This window comes from Notechis scutatus, chromosome 3, assembly GCF_049901735.1.
Source record: "Notechis scutatus isolate UNSWTSFEM ecotype Mainland chromosome 3, rNotScu1.2, whole genome shotgun sequence".
Lineage (NCBI taxonomy): Eukaryota > Metazoa > Chordata > Lepidosauria > Squamata > Elapidae > Notechis > Notechis scutatus.
Window position 1 is genome coordinate 201,644,540 of NC_142011.1, and position 9,433 is coordinate 201,653,972.

The 9,433-nt window shown below is 40.5% G+C and overlaps 1 protein-coding gene across 2 annotated transcripts in view; it reads left to right on the forward strand.

Moving 5' to 3' along the window:
- Positions 1 to 8,179, forward strand: part of KHDRBS3 (KH RNA binding domain containing, signal transduction associated 3) — a 122,324-nt gene extending 114,145 nt beyond the window's left edge. Inside the window, exons 11-12 of one of the 2 annotated variants that reach the window (XR_015749057.1) lie at positions 4,564 to 4,638; positions 7,898 to 8,179. The gene's annotated coding sequence lies outside the window, so the exon portion shown is untranslated. The remainder of the gene's footprint in view (positions 1 to 4,563; positions 4,639 to 7,897) is intronic. The other variant, XR_003371885.2, reaches the window with a different exon arrangement.
- The last annotated feature ends 1,254 nt before the right edge of the window (positions 8,180 to 9,433 follow it).

Genomic DNA, 9,433 nt, shown 5'->3' on the forward strand with positions numbered 1-9,433 from the left:
GGACAATCACTTAAATATGAGCCAGCACTGTGCTGCAGCTTCCAAAAAAGCCAACACAGTTTTCGCTGCATAAACAGGGATAGAATCAAGATCACGTGAAGTGTTAATACCACTTTATAATGCCTTGCTAAGGTCACACTTGGAATAATGCATCCAGCTTTGGTCACCACATTGTAAAAAAGATGTTGAGACTCTAGAAAGAGTACAGAGAAGAGCAATAACAATGATTAGGGGACTGGAGGCTAAAACATATAAAGAACAGTTGCTGGAACTGGATATGTCTATTTTGATGAAAAGAAGAACTAGGGGTGACATGATAGCAGTGTCCTGAGGGGATCACGTTGATCCCCTTTTTGTGACCTGAGAAGAAAAGTCAATGGGGAAGCCAGATTCACTTGAATGACCACGTTGCTAATTTAACAACCACAGTGATTCCCTTACCAAATGTGGAGAGAAAAGGCGTAAAATGGGGGAAAACTCACTTGTAACAAATTTCTCACTTAGCAACACAAATGTTGGCCTTAGTTGTGGCCGTAAGTGGAGGACTACCACTGTATTTAGGAGGCTGGGAACATGTGATGGCCTTTTGTGACCTTCCCAGCTGACGTCCGACAAGCAATTTCAACAAGGGAGGCTGGCTTTGGTTAACAACCACATAATTCACTTAATAATTAGCCATTCGTTTAATAGTTGTGCCCCCCCCCCCACCCCCAAAATGGGTGAAAATCACTCAACAATTGCCTTGCTTAGAAAAAAATTTCTCATCCCAGTTGGATGCAGATTATTTTTTCCCTATCAGTATATCTTGTTTTGGGGAGATAAAATTTTGTGGTATTAAATTACAACTGTTTAGGTCATATCCTTCAAAAACTGATCTGGGCCTTACATAAAATCCCAGCTGTGCAACAAAATTCAGAACTACATTTAAAATCTGTCTTCCCCAATTTGTCTTCACCTCAGACCTGTTGGATATCTGGAGACTCCGCGTTGGTCTAGTGTTGGGGAGTTTAGTCCAGAACATTTGGAAGACTATCAATATGGGGGAAACAGATGCACATCTCAAGAACAAAAATATTTTTATTTTTAATTATATAAAATACAAAGAAGAGAAGAAAACGATAGAAAATGAAGGGAAGGGAAGGGAAGGGAAGGGGACAGGGAAAAAACATTGACTTTGGTTTTGTTGATTAGAAAAAATTGATGTTATGGGAATAGCTAGTTATATATCAATGTGTAAAAGCAAAAAGTTGAGGTTGGAGCATGTATATTTTGTACTGTGCTAAGGAGAATTGGAAGTCAAGAACAAAAGACTATCCATTGTAACTATCCAATGTAAGAGTTGGTTTGAGGAAACTGCATGTAGAAGGAGTTTAAGGTATGTCCCAAAGGTGCTTTTTCAAAAGGCAACTGGACTTTGTTTTTTTTTTCCTTGAAGACTTCTCATCCAAGAAGCTTCTTCCGTTCTGAGTGAACGGTGGAGAATGGAAGGATTTATATTCCTTGCAGTCATCTGGTCATTAGCCCCCTCTCTGAGAGTCATTGAGGCCACTTGGAGATTTATCTGTGCCCTCAGGGTCACCTGAATGGTTCAAATATGTGTGGAGCCTTGGAACTCATTGTAAACAGGAGATAGGTAGTGTCGTATTCCTTCCCTTCTGTTGAGAGAGGGCTGTTCAAAATTAACATAGGTGGCCTCTTTGTTTACAACACAGTTCCAAGAAGGTTCCACACCCGTTTGCACTATTCACGTGACCCTGAGGGCACAGATAAACTCGTGGCCTCAACGTCTCTCAGAGAAAGTGCTAACAACCAGATGACTGCAATGAATATAAATCCTTCCATTCTCTCACTCAGAACTGAAGAAGCTTCTTCGATGAGAAGCAAAACGTCTTCAAGGAAAAAAAACAAAGAAAGTCCAGTTGCCTCTTGAAAAAGCACCTTCAGGATAACCATAACTTGGATGATTGAGAATCTCCTTAGACATTTAGTTAAAGGTATATGTTTAGAAAGATCACTATTTTTGTGCCTCTCCCCCCCAAAAAATCCACTCCCCCTCCCTCTCTCTCTCTCACACTGCTTCCAAAGAATCTTTTAAAAAATCCATTTATGAGAGTTCAATAATAGCCAGTTATATAGAATTTTGAGCATCAGTTCCTTACGTCTTTTCCATCTCAATCTGCTGAAGCTTGTTTACTCGCCATTTGATGATATCATATTTACACCATTTGGGAAAATAGTATGCTGAAAATACTATGTGTTTAACCATGGCATAGTAGTGTGATAGCGCCGTCTTCAATAGCTTCCTTTCTCCCCCCCCAAAAAAATAAAAAAAATAAAAACCTATTCACATAAAGGCAGGTGTTTTCAAAGTATGAAATGCTGCACATCTTATGAGAATTGATGAACTGTTTGCTCCTTAAGGGCAGTATAGAATATGTTATTGTTTTTTTTATGAAAGCCACTTGCAGAAATAAAAGTCATTTTGAAAAGTACAGAATCTCAGAAAGTACCACTGCCAGGCTAGTAGTTAAGTGCTAACACAACAACAGTTTTCGTTTCTGTTTTTCTAGAGGTTAAGCCAGATAACACCTTTGAATCCAATAATGGAACAAATTTATTCCTTTGAGAATGCTATAAGCCTCCCAGAGCCAGTTGTGTGTCAGTTGGGATGCTGTATAAATGTAATTAATAAAATTTCATAAACATTCTTTAATTAATCCACGTGGAATGAAATAATACCATATTTTTTAATTTAAAAATGTGGCTTGGAATATAAAGAGCAGATTGCTCGTTCGTGTACAAAAAGTTCAAACTCATTTAACTATCGGTAGTCCTTGACTTACAATCCTTTGTTTAGTAGCCATTGGAAGTTACAGACAGCACTGAAAAAAGTAATGCATTAGTTCTTGAAGTTATCATCATTGCAGCATCCCCACAGTCACGTGATCAGGTGCTTGTCAGCCAGTGTATATTTATGAAATTTTGTTTCTAATAAACAAAGTCAATGGGAAAAGCCTGGTGTGCTTAAAGGCCATGTGATTCACTTAATGTTGTGGCCTGCCAGCTGTCAGCAGAGCTGGCGGCAGACTCGGATGATGAAGAGGTTGGGGAAGAACTTGGGCCAGTTCTGGAGCCTGGGGAAGGCTCTGATGGATGCTCAGCGTCAGACGCAGAGATAGAGCCAGGGCCGTCCAGCATTTCCCAGCCAGAGAGGCAGCTGCCTTTGGAGTCAGAGATGAGTGAGGAGGAGGAACAGCTGGGGCCTGTTCTGGATGCGCGTATGCACAGAGCAGATAGGAGAGGTGAATAACGGAGGACAATGAGCCAGCTCAGGAAGCAAAACAAACATGGACACTGACTGGCCCCTCCCTGGCTGGGGAATAAATAGGAAGAAAGGGGAGTAGTTTGGTTGTCGCAGACAACTATTCGTATTTCTGGAAAGTTTGCTCCTTATGTTTGTTTCGTGGGACAAAGACTGCCTTGCCAGAACTGATGTCTGTCTATTTCTCTGTTTGAACTGACTTAATTGGCAGCCTCTGGGCTGGGAACTCACAACTTTGCATTTATCATAACGAGCTGATAAGGACTATTGACTTCTTGCAGGACTCTTGCCTGGACTTTCTGTTGGTGAATGCAGTTAATTCCCAAAGGGGTTTTTCTTTGCGGAGAGTCTATTTAATCCTTCTGTGAAGGTCGGGTCAGAACACTGACAACCGTGGCAAAAACAGTAAAATCAAGTCTGCCTCACTTATCGACTGACTTGTTTAGCAATGGAAGTTGCCATCATAACTTGAAGATACCTGTACTATAGTGTCATGAGTAAGCAATTGCTAAAAGCAGAGTGGATCCACGGATTCAGATTGGGCCATTTTAAAATGGGTAAAAAATGTCAATTTTTGTGCTATTGTCTATATTTCTCAAAACAGTTGTGGAGATTTGACAAGGTAACTCCACTAATTTGGCAGCTGAACAGCATCATTTCTTTTTGTACATCCAGAATTTGCATCTGTTTGTTTTTTGTTCTATCTAGACCAAAGGTTTCTGAATTAATCTGCCTAGATAAAAGTTAAGGTTAAGTATGAGATTTAAGGGGGTTGTGTTGACTAGTTTTTTGGGTCTTCCTCTTCCCAAAGTTAATATTTTCTGTTTTGGTCTGTCAGTTAATTAAGGACTCGTAATTACTGTGTAGTCTAGAAGGAAATGAAATGGCTGTCTAATGCATAGAATATAGGTACTCGTGTTTCAGAAATGAACCAATTGATTCTTCATTTTAATTTAATGCATTTAAGTACAGATATTGATTCAGTTTACCAATTATCTGTACATCTAACTTATTCAGATCCAAACTATTCAATATTGGTCTAGGTTTACGAGAAAAAGCATTTAATTTTTATGATTCTTGAAAATAATGCAGTTTTTATATATACTTTTTCATAATGATGATAGATTTTTTTTCCTTGTTCTCATTAAAAGTTAAATTTCTGCTTAGGCAATATTTCTTTCCAAATGCATGATCTTCCGAAGAAAATATTCTCTCATTTATTTTTTTTATTTATTTTAAAGGAAGTATAATTTAGAAGTCTTAGAGCAAGATGGCTGGCTGGGGAGTTGAAGTCCATCTGTCTTAAAGTTGCCAAGGTTGGATACTCCTGATATAGAGAGAAAAAAAAATCTGAAAATGTTAATCTCTGTTTTTAGTCCAGAGTGTAAGCAATAGGTTGCTTAGCTTTAATTTAGAGTTTATACACTGCTCAAAAAAATAAAGGGAACACTTAAACAACACAATGTAACTCCAAGTCAATCACACTTCTGTGAAATCAAACTGTCCACTTAGGTAGCAACACTGATTGACAATCAATTTCACATGCTGTTGTGCAAATGGAATAGACAACAGGTGGAAAGCATAGGCAGTTAGCAAGACATCCCCAATAAAGGAGTGGTTCTGCAGGTGGTGACCACAGACCACTTCTCAGTTCCTATGCTTTCTGGCTGATGGTTTGGTCACTTTTGAATGCTGGCGGTGCTTTCACTCTAGTGGTAGCATGAGACGGAGTCTACAACCCACACAAGTGGCTCAGGTAGTGCAGCTCATCCAGGATGGCACATCAATGCAAGCTGTGGCAAGAAGGTTTGCTGTATCTGTCAGCGTAGTGTCCACAGCATGGAGGCGCTACCAGGAGACAGGCCAGTACATCAGGAGATGTGGAGGAGGCCGTAGGAGGGAAACCCAGCATCAGGACTGCTACCTCCGCCTTTGTGCAAGGAGGGACAGGAGGAGCACTGCCAGAGTCCTGCAAAATGACCTCCAGCGGGCCACAAATGTGCACGTGGCTGCTCAAACGGTCAGAAACAGACTCCATGAGGGTGGTATGAGGGCCCGACGTCCACAGGTGGGGGTTGTGCTTACAGCCCAACACCGTGCAGGGCGTTTGGCATTTGCCAGAGAACACCAAGATTGGCAAATTCGCCACTGGCGCCCTGTGCTCTTCACAGATGAAAGCAGGTTCACACTGAGCACATGGGACAGACATGACAGGGTCTGGAGATGCCGTGGAGAATGTTCTGCTGCCTGCAACATCCTCCAGCATGACCGGTTTGGCAGTGGGTCAGTAATGGTGTCGGGTGGCATTTCTTTAGGGGGCCACAGATCCCTCCATGTGCTCTCCAGAGGTAGCCTAACTGCCATTAGGTATTGAGATGAGATCCTCAGACCCCTTGTGAGACCATATGCTAGTGCAGTTGGCCCTGGGTTCCTCCTAATGCACGACAATGCTAGACCTCATGTGGCTGGAGTGTGTCAGCAGTTCCTGCAAGACGAAGGCATTGATGCTATGGACTGGCCCGCCCATTCCCCAGACCTGAATCCAATTAAGCACATCTGGGATATCATGTCTCGCTCCATCCACCAACGCCACGTTGCACCACAGACTGTCCAAGAGTTGGGGGATGCTTTAGTCCAGGTGTGGGAGGAGATCCCTCAGGAGACCATCCGCCACCTCATCAGCAGCATGCCCAGGCATTGTAGGGAGGTCATACAGGCACGTGGAGGCCACACACACTACTGAGCCTCATTTTGACTTGTTTTAAGGACATTACATCAAAGTTGGATCACCCTGTAGTGTTTTTTTTTTTCACTTTAATTTTGAGTGTAACTCCAAATCCAGACCTCCATGGGTTGCTAAATTTGATTTCCATTGATAATTTTTGTGTGATTTTGTTGTCAGCACATTCAACTATGTAATGAACAAAGTATTTAATAAGAATATTTCATTCATTCAGACCTAGGATGTCTTATTTTTGTGTTCCCTTTATTTTTTTGAGCAGTGTACATCTGCATATCGGAATCTTACATCTATAAGAGGAAAAGTCCATTCACCATTCTGATTAATGATGTAGTTAATTCACTATTTTGATTAATAGATGGTAGCAACAGAAGCTTAAAGTCACAAAACATCAAACTGGGAGATTTCCTGACCAATTGCCAGGGTTTTGTTTTTTTTTGCATATATTTTTAAAATATGAACCAATTGAACCAAATACAGCAGACAAAAGAATGGGATAAAAGGAACTGTTGTAAGGCAAAACACAGAAGAAGCAAAACAATCAGGTCAATTAATGAGATCTATCGTGCTTTTAATGTTCTAGAAATTGGTTTCATTGAAATTTTTTCTGAAAAATTATATACATATACAATATATATACATATACAGTATATATACAGTACACACACACACACACAAATATATATATATATACACACACACACACACACACACACACACACACACACACACACACACACACACATGCACACACCTGAGATAATGGTACCTTGGGACTCAACTGCTTTGAAACTTATCGAATTTGATACTCAATTTTCAGTGTGAAAATTTTGTCCTAGTACTTATCATTTGTTTGGTACTCAATGCACAAGCTAGAACTTGTCGCTCTCCTCTGCCTTATGACTCATTGCATTATTCCCTATGGGAAAAAGTGGTTTGGTACACCTCGCGCCTCCAGGATGAGTACCAAGGTACCACTGTAATTTGATTTTCTGCACATATAGGTAGCTCATGCTTACATACAGCTTTGTAAATCCCAGTCAGAATCAGATTTTGTTATGTTGGGGGTCCCCAGTCCACAACTCGGTACTGTTGACTGCGGCCTGTTGAGAAGTGGGCTGCGCAAGTGGTGGGCAAGTACACACACATACGCAAAGCTCCATTTGGGTACGCGGCAGACACGCCCACAAAACCATCCTTCTCACACACCCTCTCCGCTGCCGCCAATGCTGCTACTCTGCAGAGCCAAGAAGGTTTGGGACCGCTGTGTTATGCTACAGTTCAAGTCACAGGCAGTCAAAATAATGACAGCCCTGTTCTTGACATATCCATGTTAGTTTACGTTTGAAACATGAAATATTAAAAAGTCTCTTTTAATGTGTAGCTTGCTGTTTTAAGCTTTGGTGGTGCAGTGGTTAGAGTGCTGTACTGCAGCCACTTCTGCTGACTACTGGGTGCCTGCAATTTGGCAGTTCAAATCCCACCAGGATCAAGGTTGACTCAACCTTCCACCCTTCTGGGATGGGTAAAATGAGGACCCAGATTGTTGGGGGCAATATGTTGACTCTGTAAACTGCTTAGAGAGGACTGTAGAGCACTGTGAAGCAGTATATAATAAGTGTTATTGCTATTTCAGTCGTAGATCATTTCTACCAAACGGTAAAGCCAGGGCCATGTTAATTTGCTGTTCTTTCTCAAACAAATTATTACTCTTTCTAATTGCTATTTTCCATCCTTACAACATGAAAGTCCCAAGAGAACTATCAATTGTTATTAATGTTATATATATATAATAAAAAAAACAACTGTGTGTCTTTTGTTCTGTTGTTTTCCAGGGATTTCATGATGGATATGGACAGCTTCAAAATCCTTCCTTCACCAACGTGCCTCCAAAACTATAGCCAGTTCGTAGATGAAACAACAGTACAATTTTTATGTTGCGCCTCTCTCTCTTTTTCTCTTTCTCCCTCTTTCTCTTTCTTTCTCTCTTTTTTTTTTGTCCTAAACTTTGTAACACAAAATAGCTTTTCTGGATCTTTGTTTTAACTCCAAAGTGTTTCATCACTTATTATTGTAACTTCGAACAGATGTAAATAAACAGTGGGGTTTTTTTGTAATTATCCTGCGCAAAAGAATCTTCTTCAATTATGAATCTTTTTCGTAGATGGATGACTTCAATTTTCACATCACTCAGCTCAATGACTCTTTAAGAATAACCTGAGATATACTTTCTTTCAAGCTTGCCTATTATAGAAAGGTGGTTATCTACTATGGGCGTAATCAGAGGAAGCAAACAGGCAGAAAATACTTCGATTAAATGTCAACAGGCTTTCTAAATATAAAGTCACATGAAGAGAAAGGAGAGGGAACCCAACATTTAATTCCATGCTGTTGGTAGAAAATCAGTTAACCGAAAAACTTTCCTCACTGGTGTTGAGTTGTTGCCAACATAGCACAGGGCACCAAAGTGTCTAATAGCAATTTTAAAACCACATTCACCTTCTTTCAATCTGGCTTCCCATAAACTATAACCAACATAGAGGGATAGAATCAAGAGCACGTGAAGAGTTAATAGCACTTTATATGATGCCTTGGTAAGGCCACACTTGGAATACTGCATCCAGTTTTGGTCGCCATGATGTAAAAAAGATGTTGAGCAACAAAGGTGATTAGGAGACTAGAGGCTAAAACATCTGCAGAACAGTTGCAGGAACTGGATATGTCTAGTTTAATAGAAAAGAAGGACTAGGAGAAATATGATAGCAGTGTTCTAATATCTCAGGGGACTGCCACAAAGAAAAGGGAGTCAAGCTATTCTCCAAAGCCCCTGAGGACAGGACAAGCTTAGAGAAGCAATAATCAAGGAGAGAAGCAACTTAGAGCTAAGGAGAAATTTCCTGACAGGACAATTAACCAGTGGAACAACTTGCCTCCAGAAGTTGTGAATGCTCCAACACCAGAAGTTTTTAAAAAGATGTTAGATAATCATTTGTCTGAAGTGGTGTAGGGTTTCCTGCGTAGGCAGAGGGTTGGACTAGAAGACCTCCAAAGTCCCTTCCAACTCTCCTAGCATAAATAAGGGGACAATATACATCCTCCTCACAATCCTTTGCCAATCTGGAGCTCAAGTCTGTTTTGGCATGTCCATCTGGACTGTAATTTTTTGTCCTCTGCAAAGGTTTCACCTCAGAGGACAATGAGATGTTCTGGGATTCCTGGTTGCCTAAGGACCTTCTACAACTTGAGATTGATATGAATAAAGATCTTTCTTTAATCATACAGATTCCTCTTTGGTACTCTGTTTTCTCAATTATCCAGCAGGGATTATCAATATTGTGTCTTGTTCCTTGGCCTTTTCTAAAACTAACATG